Raw genomic sequence first — 13947 nt, 5'->3', positions numbered from 1 at the left:
GGCCCTGGTTGGGTCGTGCGGGTGGCAACCACTTGATGTGTCCCTTTCACGTTGATGTTTTTATTTTTTCTCTCTCTCTCTTTCTCTCTCTCCCTCCCACTCTATCTGAACAAAAAAATAAAAAAATGTCCTCGGGTGAGGATAAAAAAAAAATGTCCATACTGGCCCAGCCAGTGTGGCTCAGTAGTTGAGCATTGACCCACGTACCGAGAGGTCCCAGTTCGATTCCCAGTCAGGGAACATGCCCGGGTTGTGGGCCCAATCTCCAGTGGGGGGCATGCAGGAGGAGGCCAATTGATGTTCTCTCTCATTGATGTTTCTCTCTCTCTCCCTTCCTTTCTTTCTAAACTCAATTGAGAAAAAAAAAATTTTTTTCATGTCCATATCACCCTGGCAGGTTTGGCTCAGCTTTAGAGCATTGACCCACAGACCAGAGTGTCACAGGTTCAATTCCAGTCAAGGGCATGTACCTCAGTTGTGGTTCAGTCCCTGGCCCTGGTCAGTGTCCATGAGGGAGGCAACCAGTCAATGTGTCATTCTTGTGTTGATGTTTCTCTTTCTCTCCCTCCCTCCCACTCTATCGGAAGATAAATGGGAAAAAAAATATCCTCAGGTGAGGATTTAAAAAAAAATTTGCCCATACTACCCAAAGCAATCTACAGATTCAACACAATTTTTATCAGGATACCAATGGTGTATTTCACAGAATTAGAACAAATGTTCCAAAAAATGATATGGAACCACAAGACCCTAAATAGCCATAGCAATTCTGAGAAAGAAGAATAAAGTTGGAGGAATCACGCTATCTGATATCAAACTATATTACAAGGCCATAGTAATCAAAACAGTCTGGTACTGGCATAAAAGCAGACATATAGATCAATGGAACAGAATAGACAGCCCAGAAATAAACCTGCTCCTTTCTGGTCAATTAATAATTGACAAAGGAGGCAAAAACATACAATGGGGTAAAGTTGGTCTATTCAAAATATGGTGCTAGGAATATTGGACAGATATGTGCAAAAAAACTGAAATCAGACCACCTTCTTACAACATACACAAGAATAAACTCAAAATGGATAAAATACTTAAATGTTAGACTCGAAACCACATAAATCCTAGAAGAAAACATAGGCACTAAAATCTCAGACATCTCTCCCAGCAATATTTTTGCCACTATATCTCCTAGGGCAAGGGAAACAAAGGAAAAAATTAAACAAATGAGACTACATCAAACTAAAAAGCTTTTGCATAGCAAAATAAACTATCAACGAAATGAAAAGGGAACCCACGGTATGGGAGAACATATTTGCCAATGAAACATTTGATAAGGGGTTAATTGCTAAAATTAATAAGGAACTTATACAACTCAACACCAGGAAGACAAACCATCCAATTTGAAAATGGACGAAGGACCTGAATAGACACTTCTCCAAAGAGGACATACAGATGGCCATTAGACATATGAAAAGATACTCAACATTACTAATTATCTGAGAGATGCAAATTAAAACCACAATGATATATCACCTCACACCTGTCACAATGGCCACCATCAACAAACAGCAAGTGTTGGTGAGGACGTGGAGAAAAGGGGCCCTCGTGCACTGCTGGTGGGAATGCAGACTGGTGCAGCCACTGTGGAAAGCAGTATGGAGTTACCTAAAAAAATTAAAAATGGAACTGCCTTATGACCCAGCGATCCCACTTCTGGGAATTTATCCGAAGAAACCCAAAACACTAATTTGAAAGAATATATGCACCCCTATGTTCATAGCAGTGTTATTTACAATAGCCAAAATCTGGAAACCACCCAGGTGTGTCCATTAGTAAATGAATAGATAAAAAAAGCTGTGGTACATTTACACAAGGGAATACTACTTGGCCATAAAAAAAGAAAATGTACCCTTTGTGATGGCATGAATGGACCTGGAGAGCATTATGCTAAGTGAAATAAGCCAGTCAGAGACAGACAAGTACCATATGATCTCACTTATATGTGGAATCTAATGAACAAAACGAACAAGCAAAATAGAGACAGATTCATAAAGAGCAGGCTGACAGCTGTCGGGGGTTGGGGGGTGTCCTGATTTGGGGGGGTGAAGGGGGGAAATAGGTGCTGTTGATGGTCCCACTTTACAGAGTAGAAAACGGAGTGTCAGAGAGGTTAAGAGATTAGCCCAACGTCACACAGCTAGTAAGAGCTGCAGCTTGAACTGGAAACTCAGTCTGCTAACTCCAAAGATCTGTTAACTCCAAGTTATTGGCTGGTCGTCCTTCTCATTGAATTGTAGACTTGAGACCCAAATAGTCATCAGCCTATGGAAAATACTGTCCTAGCACCAATGTATTGGAACTTGACAATGGTCCACATCTTACTTCCTTGTTGTTATTTCTCTTCACCTTTCCAAGTCCCTCTCTCATCTTCTTTCATCGTTGCTTGTCACCTGATGATCTCCTGGAGGTTTCGGGGGTAACCTACCTGTTGGTGCAGTCATCTTCCTAGAAAAGACGATGACGACGCCAAAGCCCCAGTACAACGTCCAGCAGCGTCTAAGCTCCAGGAAAACGGGGCCATGCCTGTTTGCGTGCCTGGCATTGTCGTGGGGACTCAGAATATCTGTTGAGCGACTGAACTTGAGTCTCCGCGGAGCAAAAATGGTGCAGGCATCTCCTAGCAGGGTAAGGGCCTCTCCAGGGCACAGCAGCCCAGCCTCCTAATTCCCAGTCTCTGGGAAGCCACCTTTCTCTTTCTTTGGTCCAGAAAACCACAAAGCTCCGCTTATTGGGGCAGCCTCACTGGCCGGAGTCCATTGGCCTGGCAGGGGCCAACCTGTCCTGGCCCGCCCTGCCCTCTGAGAGAATGAAACTTCTGGGAAATGTACATCTCCCCAGAGCCAGGATGACCTCATAATGGAAATTCCCTGCAACCCTGTAAGGACACTTTCCCAAGTGGAGTGACCTGTGTGGCTCAGGATGGAGTCTCTGGGGCCTATGACACTCCCACTCCAGGAGGGCGGGGTGGGCTTGGGGATCCCACCACCTGCATCTATCTCTCCTTTTCGAATGTCCTCCATCATCTTGACCATTTCCCCCACAGTGCCCTTCCCGCCGAGGCTGCTCTCTGCCTGAACCACTTTCAGCATTATTTTTGCATTGTTCTTCTCTCCAGGGAATATCCTGTTTTAGACTTGCCTCCCAATTGAATTTGTCTTGCTCCCTCTGAGCCAAATCTTATTGTGTTATTTTCCATCTATGTCTTTAGCCCCCTTTGAGGCACCTGCATTACTTGTCTGCCCTTCCTGGCAATCGGGGCACCTCCCAATGAAGGAAGGACCTTATGCAAATTTCATTAGCGCGCTGTTTACTCCGTCCTCCAGATCATTATTAAAGATGTTACATGGGAGCAGAACAAACACCAGGTCCACACACCTCCAGCGAGACTGTGCCCTGTAATTTATCTTCGCTTGGTGTGTACTGTTCCATTTCCAAAGTAAGGTTTTTCTCCATCCTGGTTTGAATTCATTTCATAAGGAACATTTCATAATGAATCATGGCAAATGTTCTAATACGATCTGGTTGCACAGCTATCCACAGTGCCCCTGTCTATGTGCTCCCAGCAGAAGGATGAATAAGCTTAGGGACCTGCTCGTTGTTCCCTAGAAACTCCCTGTCAGGAAGTCCACGGCCTTTGAGACGCGAGCTGAGTCTCCACGACCTCTGCATCCCTTGGGCGGCGGCCAAGGGCAGGTGTTAAGTACCTCCTGGATGCAGGCTTCCACCTGTGCTGCAAAAAGATCCCAGCATGGAAAATGGGGTCCTTGTCCTCAGGAATCCTAGCGTCCAGCTGAGCAGACAGAATTCTCCCACACGTGCACCCCCACATAGAGAGACGTGAACAGATTAGGGTTCTGACAAAGCAATATGCAATCGGGTCTGGGTTGCGTTTTAAAACATGCGAATGTGGCACGTGTTTGAAAACTTGAACTCTTTGTTGTGGAACATTTAAAACCTACTCAAAAGGCAGAAGGGATGTGAGCCTTCGTGGTCCCCTCGAGCAGTTTCAGCAGTTGGAGCAGTGTGCTATTTGTATTCGGTATCTTTGCTCTTCTTGTTCCTTTTTGGGGGACACTGTAAAGCAAATCCCAGCCATCACATCGGTGCAGCAGAAGCTGCTTCGGAATGCACCTCCGAGAGACAAGGACTTTTTGAGACGGAACCACAGTACCATGATCACATCTAACACAATTAAGGATAATTCTTCGTGACGTGTCACCTGCTACCTGGCTCTTGTTGGTGTTGTCCTTGATTGTCTAAAAGTACATCTTTGCCCTGGCCGGTTTGGCTCAGCAGTAGAGCATCAGCCCACGGACCAATGAGTCGCAGGTTCCATTCTGGTCAAGGGCACGTACCTCGGTTGAGGTTTGTCCCCGGCCCTGGTTGGGTTGTGCGGGAAGCAACCAGTCGATGTGTCTATCTCACGTCACTGTTTCTCTGTCTCTCTCTCTCTCCCCCTCCCTCTCACTCTGTCTGATGATAAATGGAAAAATATGCTCAGGTGAGGAATAAAAGAAATTAATAAATGAAAGTACATCTTTTACAGTTGGTTCACTTGACTCAGGACCCAAATAAGGGTGACATCTTGTATTTGCCGCTTGTCTCTTAACCTACAGCACTTTAAATGACATTTAGTTGTTGAAGAAACGAAGTCGTTTATCTTGGAGAATTCCAAATGTAGTCTGGCTTAAAGGACACTCGTTATGTAAAATAGAAACACAAAGATGGACTAGGAGATAGTCTAAGAAAATTAAAGAAAAACCCAAATGCCAAGATAGGTGAAGCTTGGATCCTGAGTTAGCAGGAAGCCTAGAGTTCTGGCCGGTGTGGCTCAGTGGATGGAGCGTCGTCCCGTGGACTGAGAGGTCCTGGTTTGATTCCGGTCAGGGCACGTGCCCTGATTTCGGGCTCGATCCCCAGTCGGGGGCGTGCAGGAGACGGCTCTCTCACATTGATGTTTCTATCTCTTTCTCACTTCCTCTCTCTAAAAAATCAATAAAAACATTTTTTTTAAAAGGAGGAAGCCTAGAGGTTGTTCATGCTCACCCAGCCTCCACCCGAAATACAGTGACCCTTGTCGGCAATGACCCTGACAGCTGGCCACCCTCTTCACTTCGCAGGGAACTCACTTTGGGATTCTTTTGTACGACAAATCATTCCTTGGCAGATAAATGATATTATTCAGCTTAGTAATGATTACAAAATGTATTTATACAAATCTATAGTAAAATCTATTGGCCCAAAGGTGCTATGCCTAGGAAGGGCCCTGAAGAGGGAAGAGAAGGGAAAGAAAGAGAGAGAGAGAGAGAGAGAGAGAGAGAGAGAGAGAGAGAGAGAGAGAGAGAAAACAAGGTGTCAGAGATTTAAGGAAATTCCAGCCAGAATTAGAGAGGTTTAGGAGGCCAAAGGTGGGTGGTGATTAAAAGCAAAAGATACCAGCCTGGCTGGTGTGGCTTAATGGCTGAGTGTCGACCCATGCACCAGGAGGTCACTGGTTCGAGTCCGGTTAGGGCACGTGCCCAGGTAGTGGGCTCAATCCCCAGTGGGGGGCATGCAGAAGGCGGCCAATCGATGTCCTCTCTCATCGATGTTTCTCTCTCTCTCCCCAGCTCTTGTCCTCTCTCTCTAATATCAATGAAGAAAAAAAAATTTTAAGAGAAAAAAATTTTTATTTTATTTATTTATTTTTTTTCATCCTCACCCGAGGACATCTTTCCATTTTTTGTTCAGATAGAGTGGGAGGGAAAGAGAGGAAGAGAGAGAGAGAGAAACATCGACGTGAAGGGACACATCGAGTGGCTACCTCCTGAACGACCAACCAGGGCCGGGGACAAACTGCAACCGAGATACATGCCCTTAGCGGGAACCGAACCCGGGCCTCTCTGTACCACAGGCCGACGCTCTAACCGCTGAGCCAAACCGGCTAGGGCAAGAGAAAAAAAATTAAAAAAAAAAAGCAAAAGACACCGAAGTTTGTTGACCTTGAATGTGGCCCTCTCCCTCTGAACTCTCCTGAGACTCCGGTCACTGGGTGAGAAGCAGCAAGGCCACACATGCCATGCCAGCCTCGATGGCTCGATGCCTGACTCCCTGGGACTCCACTGCTATTGGCGCCAAGGCTTCAACTTCCCGAGCCCCGGGCTTCTCCTCGTGACCTGGGTTGACAACTCTCGTCTCAGGGGCTGTTGTCCGTGTGAAGCCAAAGGGTGCAGAGGGACGGCTGGGCTCCCAGGTCTGCCGCAGGGAGCTCCATGGCGAAGCTGTGTGCATGCCGGGCTGGGCTCGGTCCAGTCTGTCCCACACCAGACAGAACCTGTTCACTCTGCTCGCCTGCAGCTCCTCGCCTGGGGAGAATCTATCAAATTGATGGGCTCTAGTAACAGGTTGATTGGCTGGAGGAGGGGGTGGGGAATAAAACAATCACCTACGGGAAATAAAGGTGTCGTTTGTTCCACAGGTCCTGTGGGGAGGTGGCCGTGGCTGGCGGTTTGGGTGAGGGATCTGAGAACAACCCCTCTGTCTTTTCGGCAGATCGTCCTGCATTTCTGGTCTCAGCTTTCTCCTGTATAACTTTCCCAAAATACTAAGTAGGTTAGGTAATTCCTCCAGGGCTCTCTGATGCTCAGGCCCCTGCTGTGCTGATGCTGCATTTGTTTACCCAGAGGGATCAGGTGAGCCAGAGCTGGGCCCTCCTCCTGCCGGTCCTCCGGAACACGGAACACAGGACCGAGTCCACCCACACTGCCTTAGACCAGGGAGCCTGACCTCAGCCTGCCCCTCTTGCCCCCTCCGGCCTGTCCCAGAGGATCTGGAGGGAAAAGCTGAATGCCCGAATAAAGGATTTGGACCTATCACGAGGGAAATACAAGCTGTTGTTGGCATCATCGCAGTATTGATCAGGGCTCATACAGCTTAATTCCGTGACATCATGTGGTCTTTTTTTAACTCAGCACCCTTCAGTCCTTGTTAATGTCCGCTTTCTGTTGACACCAGGTCAGCAGGCAGGTGGGCATCAGGGGCGGCGCCGGGTCCCCTCCTCCTTCGTTAGCAGACTCTCTGCCCCTCTAGTCTCCCCTTTTTAACAGCCAGTCCTCGCAGATGGTTTGGTTCGGGGAGGCCACCAGAGGGACAGCACAGCCTTTCTAAGTCCATTAGATGTGCATTACTTAGGGCTGCCCTGCCTACGTCCTCCCAGGCCCTCTCTGGTGACCGCTAAGATTCCGTATCAGGAAACCGGTGTTTGGGGAAAAGCCCATCTGCTTCCAGAACACGACTCGGTGTGCCACCCGGTGTCCGAGCGAAGGCCTTCCCGTCTGGAAGCAGGAGAGCCAGGCCGGGGCGGGCACTACCACCATCTCAACTCCAAACTCACCTGCCAGCCCAGGAGAGCGCTCCAAACCCTGGCAGGAAGAGAAGCCAGGGAGGAAGCTATTCCGAGTCCTCCAGAGCCAGCAATTCGGACAGAACTCTGCTATCGATTGCCAGCAATCAATAATTTCTTTTCAATACGCAAGTCTCTCCGTGAGCCCCCCAAATAAACCCAGCCACCCGTGAAGAGTCCCCCTCCCCAGCTTTCTGTTTGAAGTTCTGCCATGAGTTTCGTTTTTGGAGTGGGGGTTCCCTCCCCCCTCTGCCAGGGCCCCTACTGAAAATAGGAGGCAGAAACCGAGAGCTGATGCCTCTGCAATGAACAGAGCAGGGACAGCTCGCCAGGCCCACGGCCTCACTGAAGATCTGCAAGTGTACCTGCTCATTCTCTCAAAGCAAGGCCCACGGAGGGCTCATTCTAGTGTCTCCAAACACTCTGTCACTTTATTAATAATTTAGCCCGAGGGTGGGGTTGTCTCTGCTGGGGAATGGTTTCAGGGCCTCAAGTTATCAAAATATTAATGCTACCAATTTATCAGCCCTGGCTGATGGCATGTCAGAGGTTGCTGGTAGTTGTGGGGGAGGGGTGCCTGTACTAACAGGGAAGACCTTGGCTGATGGGAATCTCTGGCCTGGCCTGTGCCCCTGGCTTTCTGAGGACCCTTCATAGAAGACAGGGTCAGACCTTGGTGTCAGTTAGGCCAGCCCAGAGACCAAGGGCAAAGGGGGGATGGCTGGTGTAGGGAGCCTCGTGGTACTTCGGATCCCTGAAACCTGGCCCAGGGACCCCCGTGGAGTCTCCTTATGGATTACCTCAGCGCCTGCCAACACCGGCACGCTGGCCCTGGTGGTGCGCGGAAGGGCTTCCGTGGAACGGGGCACCGTTCTGAATAACGTTAAATCACAGCGATCATGACCCCTTTCCGAGTCTTTCAACTTCACGTTGCTGAAAGCGGGTTTCTCACTCGGGCTCCCGCATCTCCCTAATACCTGCTGCTCTCCCTCGACAAGGGGAGGTCCTCAGCGCCCTGGACTCCACGGGAACAGAACCTCTAGAAACTGACAGAACCATTTGGCTTTTGTTATATTTATTTTTATAGTTACCTTATGTCTTACGTTTGCAGCAAGTTGTACTAATTTACTTTCATGATATCAAGTTTCCTTTATTTTTTTTTTGTTAATCCTCACCTGGGGATATTTTTTTTTTGTTCAGATAGAGTGGGAAGGAGAGAGAGGAAGAGAGAGAGAAAGAGAAACATCAATGTGAAAGGGACACATCGAGTGGCTGCCACCCGCACGACCAACCAGGGCCGGGGACAAACTGCAACCGAGGTACGTGCCCTTAGCGGGAACCGAACCCGGGTCTCTCCGGACCGCAGGCCGACGCTCTAACCGCTGAGCCAAACCGGCCAGGGCTGCAGTTTCCTTTTAAAGCACATATAATTAAGGTAAACATCAGATGATTAAAAAAAAATAATAAAGTAATAGTCTCAGTGGTATTTGAATAGAACAATTTGGGGCTGGGCAAAAATAGGTTTACAGTTGAGAGTATGTGAAGGAAGTGGGGGACTATTCAGGGAAACTAAAAACACCTCCCCCCTTCACCCCCAGGCCAGGTGTGGGTGTCATCATGGACATACAGTATGTACTTCTTGTCTACTCAACAACCCCCTCCCGTTCTCCTGGTATCGAAACTCACGTCTCTTCCGAAATCAGCAGTGATTGATCCCTAAATGGGTGTGACTCAAACCGGCCAATAGCACTCTTCCCTGACAGTTTTCATACTGAATCTAGGGGGGAAGTCCTCTTTTTCTTCTGGTAAGAGAGGATGGGCTCCCCCACAGGGAAGAGTTGAGATGAGAGAGAGAGAAATCCCCAATCCCATTCCAGTCCCTGGACCTCGGGGACCTTCTACCAGCCTCTCTGTTTCTGTGGTCTGCTCCCCGAAACCAATCTGCCAGCTGGTGGTCCTTGACCTAGAGGATACTCCAGGACCGCAGAGGCCACGGCAACAGGATGGGACCTGACGGCAGTTACCCTCGGATCTGGGCCTTTCGTTTTGCCTAGAATTTCAACGTGCAGCTCAGGAGGAAGGGAAGAGGGCATTCTAGGCAGGGGTCAGTACAAGCCACGGCGGGGAGGTGGCTCGCGTACTAGACATAAGAGCAGCTGAGTTTGGAGTGAGGGGTCTGCGGGTGGGGGAAGGAGGAACTCCCCAGGGGCAGAGGGGAGTCTTTTGCGCTCCCCCATGGCATTCTCCCGTGATAGTCCTCAGTAGACACTCATGGACCGGTTGTCTCTCGGGGCTCTGGATTTAACTCCTGCCCAGACTGGAGACTCACCCACTTGTCTTAGCACCTCCTCTTGCGTCCATGTGGGCAGCAGGACGGAGCCTCCCAGGGCTGTGCCTCTATGATGCCAACACGTGGGCCAGTGTGGTCGACTGGCAAAGAACAGCTTTCGGAAAAACAGACTAGTTACCTCATTAACGAATAATGATAACGAACCTTATTGGTCCTTCCTAAGATGCCAGGCTCTGTGCTCACACACATACCTGCCTTATCCTACTGATCCTATACCCACCAGGAGGTGGAGATTATTCCTGCTTTATAGATGAGGAAACCGAGGCACAGAGAATTTAAATAAGTCGATCATTCTTGTATTAATTAATACACTGATTCTAAACCATCTGCTTGGTGGTTCCCTTGTAGGCAGTTTAAATGAAGTGTAGGGACATTGTGTCACTTCCTGCAGACCACAGAGGACAGAGAGCAGGAAATTAGCCAGCTTACCGTTTGCTGAGGGCCAGGCACGGGCCCACGCTTTGCGTGCGTCACCTGGGGAGTTCTTCCGAGGGGGCTGTGGATGGGAAACACAATGTAAGCACGTTCAGTGACTCACCTGAGGTCACGAGGAGGTGGCAGGACGGGGACCCAACCCCAGGGCCATGGGACTCCAAGGTCGGCCTCCCTGCCTGGTCAGTGAGCCGCCTTGAGCACCTGGCACACGGAGGCTGTCCACTGCTGAGCGTCAGCCATAAATCCAGTGGCGCCTGCACCAGCCAGGGCGCCCTGCTGGGGGCCGAACCGTCCCCGGCCTCCTGCATCACCCCGGCTTCTCCCTCCAGCCCGTGTCGCCCATTTCCGCCATGACGACGACAGCTGTGCCTGGCTTCTCGAGCGAGGCCTGGGTGGGGCAGGGGGACCCAAGGCTGGGGACCTCCTCAGAATCCCTACCTACAAATGCGGATATTTAGGTTCATTCAAGAGCAAATGAGAAAAGTCTAGGAGCCCTGGCCGGTTTGGCTCAGCAGTTAGAGCGAAGGCCTGCGGTCCGGAGAGACCCGGGTTCGGTTCCCGCTAAGGGCATGTACCTCGGTTGCAGTTTGTCCCCGGCCCTGGTTGGGTCGTGTGGGTGGCAACCACTCGATGTGTCCCTTTCACGTCGATGTTTCTCTCTCTCTCTCCCTTCCTCTATCTGAACAAAATATTGAAAAATGTCCTCGGGTGAGGATAAAAAAAAGAAAAGAAAAGTCTAGGAAAGTTCTTACAGAGGGGGAAAATACAGTAAAAAGGTAAGGAATGGGTATGGTTAATGATGTCATATGGGTATGGTTAATGATGTCATATACTATATTCCTTTTACGGACCGGCCGTGAACACGCCCAGAACGAGTGAGATTTGGAAGTGAAGCCGAGGGGGCTCCATGAGAAACACCTTTGGCCGTGCGCTGACCCTCCCAGCACCCCGAAGTGAGGGGGCTGCCCTCAGGCTCAGGTGAAGGCAGAGGCGTAGCAGGTGAGGTCACCCACCAGGGGAGCCCGGCTCACCAGCCAGGACTCTGACACCAAGCCTCCCCTCCCATCCCAGCACCCTCCTGCCTGAGTTTTAAATAGCAGGTATCACATGGTTCCCAACTCAGAACTACACAGGGAGGCGGACACCGAGAAGGCAGGCCTCTGCCCGCCATCCTGCCCTCCTCGCCTCTGCAGGCAAGCCTTCCAGGACCTTCTTATTGGCCTTCTACATGCAAACATAAACAGGGAGACGTATTACGGCACATGTGTATATAATACCTGTATTCTTTTTTTTTATACTTTTTTTTCCTTTATTGATTTTAGAGAGAGAGAAACATTGATGAGAGAGAACATCGATTGCATGCCCCCCACTGGGGATCGGGCCCAGAGTCGGGGCATGTGCCCTGATTGGGAATCGAACTGGCAACCTCTTGGTGAATGGGTCCACGCTCAACCACTGAGTCACACCGGCCAGGCACGGCTCTCTTTTTCTTACACAAAAGGTAGCATACTTTAAGCTTGGATCTATACCTATGTTGTTGTTTTACTGAATGATATATGCTGAGAGCTGCCCATAGCAATCCATGTAGATTGATCTCATTCTTTTTCATGGCAGCATAATATTCCATCGTCCAGGCTTGGCCCACGATGAGCCTCCACAAATGGTCATGGTGATCACATGATAATATTGGTAACTGGTAAAGACTTCTTTGGAGACCATCTTATTTAACAGGGACACAAAGGCCTGAGAAGGTCATTCTATCCGCTGCAGTATAGGCCTTACTTGCCTCCCTTCCTAGGGACCTTGACCCTGCCAGGGTTCTGACCAGGAAGGGTGGGTGGTGCTGGCTGGAGCGTCTCCCTCCTCTGCTGATTCCAGGAATTCATTCAGAGTGAGCTCGCCTGCCTCAGCCACCCACACACTCGGCCACCCCGCCCAGGTCGCAGCGCCGAGAGACAGCTGAACTGGGAAGGGGCCGAATTGACTGGCCTTGAAAACCTTGGGGGCACAGAAGAACCAGAGTGAGGCCTCCCCCCCTCCTGGGACTCCCAGGGACATGGCCACGTGCAACAACTAGGAGCTGGGGCTCGGGGGTCCGGGCCCCAAGGCAGCGTGACCTCGGTCTGTGTTTTCGCCTCTCCAAAAGGGAATGATGAGGGGATGCAGCTGCTAGTGTTTGGTGGGTTCAGTCCTCGCTGCCTTCACGTCCACTCCCATCCTCATGCAGCGACAGGCCCGACGCCCGGCCAGAGCACGCAGGCAGGTCAGGGTAGGTCTCCTCCCGCGATGGCCGGCGCTCCGATCGCTGGCGTCGTGAGTGACGACGGACGAAGAGAGGTGAGAGGTCTGGCACGTTCACAGGCCTTGAAGCGGGAAGTCACCTGTGCCAGGAGGCAGAGCGCGGAACCTCTAGCCATGTGACCTCAGGCACGTCCTTTTCCCTCTGGGGTCTCAGTGTCCTCACCTGTGAAGTGGGAGGGAGGGACCCTGAGGAGATCTGCGTCCCTTCTGCGCTGGGACGTGAAGATCCTAGGACAGGCCCCCGTGGCCTGGGTCCCCAAGTCCCCAGGGGTGGCTGACCCTCCACGTGGGCCCCGGGGGCAGGCCGGGACTCAGCCCCACCCGGCTCCCCTCCTGCAGAGATGCTGCTACTTCCCAGAGAAGGGCCCCAGAGTCCTCCAGCCACCTCTCCGCACAGAGAGCAGAGGAGCGGTGTGTGGAGAGGCTTTTAAACCTTCCTGGCTGCAGCCTGTATTGATTAGCCTTGTTCCTTAATGGGATTCTTCTGTGCTCTCCGCCCGCCTCCCCTCCGCCAGCCCCCATTACTCTGGGCCTTTGCTGCTTCAGACCTTCTTCTCAGCCCTTGATTCGGAACCACGCTCCTCAGAGGGGGTACCAAGGAGACAAACACGCCAGACTGCTGCCAGGGGCGGGGGGCCCTGAGCCTCTGCCGGCCGGCCACAAAGGATGGCTGATTTCTGACCTCCCCGTTCCTCTCCAAGAGGGTCAAGCCCTCTGCTGAGCCTGACTGAGCCCCAGCTGCCCCCCCACCTCGGAAGACCCTGTGCCCCCTCCTCCTCCCTTCCTGGTTCTGGCAAACAGGGACCCCCGTGTGTGGGTGGCTTCGCCACAGCACCGGAGCCTTCTTCCCTTGTTGTTGCCAAAGAATCTCCCCAAATGTCATTTGTGAGTGTTCCGCCACCCCTTCCTGGGCTCCTGTCTTTGGGTAATGATGGGGTTTGGGGGCTCGTCTGTTGCTATGGAATTCAAACTCACGGCAACCTGGTGCGGTTCCCTTGGCCGCCTGCCTTGGGTTCCCTGACTTCCTTTACAATCGAGTCAATAAAAAACGTCACCTCGCCTTCCCCCTTTTAGCATTTATACTTCAGATCAATGTGAAGCCTGAAGCCGTCGATCACACCCCGCGGGCCGCAGAGGGGCCGCGCTGAAAGGGCTGGTTCGGAGACGGGCCAGGGCCGGCCTGGCGGACCGTGGTCCTTTCCCACGCAGCGATCCTCCACGCGGCCCCACGCGGCCTGTGCTGGCCCGTTTCCTCCCCCGCCCCGAGGGGCTGCGTTTCCGCGCCTTGGCACTCCGGGCCCGACAGTTCGTACCTGTTTATCACAAACACTCACGGCAGCCTCCAGTCTTTGGCAGGAAACCAGCCCTGAAGAGCAGTGGCTGCGCGGGCAGCACCTTCTGTAACCACCCAGAGGGGACAGAC

Source organism: Molossus molossus, unplaced genomic scaffold, assembly GCF_014108415.1.
Source record: "Molossus molossus isolate mMolMol1 unplaced genomic scaffold, mMolMol1.p scaffold_m16_p_14, whole genome shotgun sequence".
NCBI classification, from domain to species: Eukaryota; Metazoa; Chordata; class Mammalia; order Chiroptera; family Molossidae; genus Molossus; species Molossus molossus.
The sequence above is the reverse complement of the archived record's forward strand: the minus strand, read 5'-3'. Positions refer to the sequence as shown.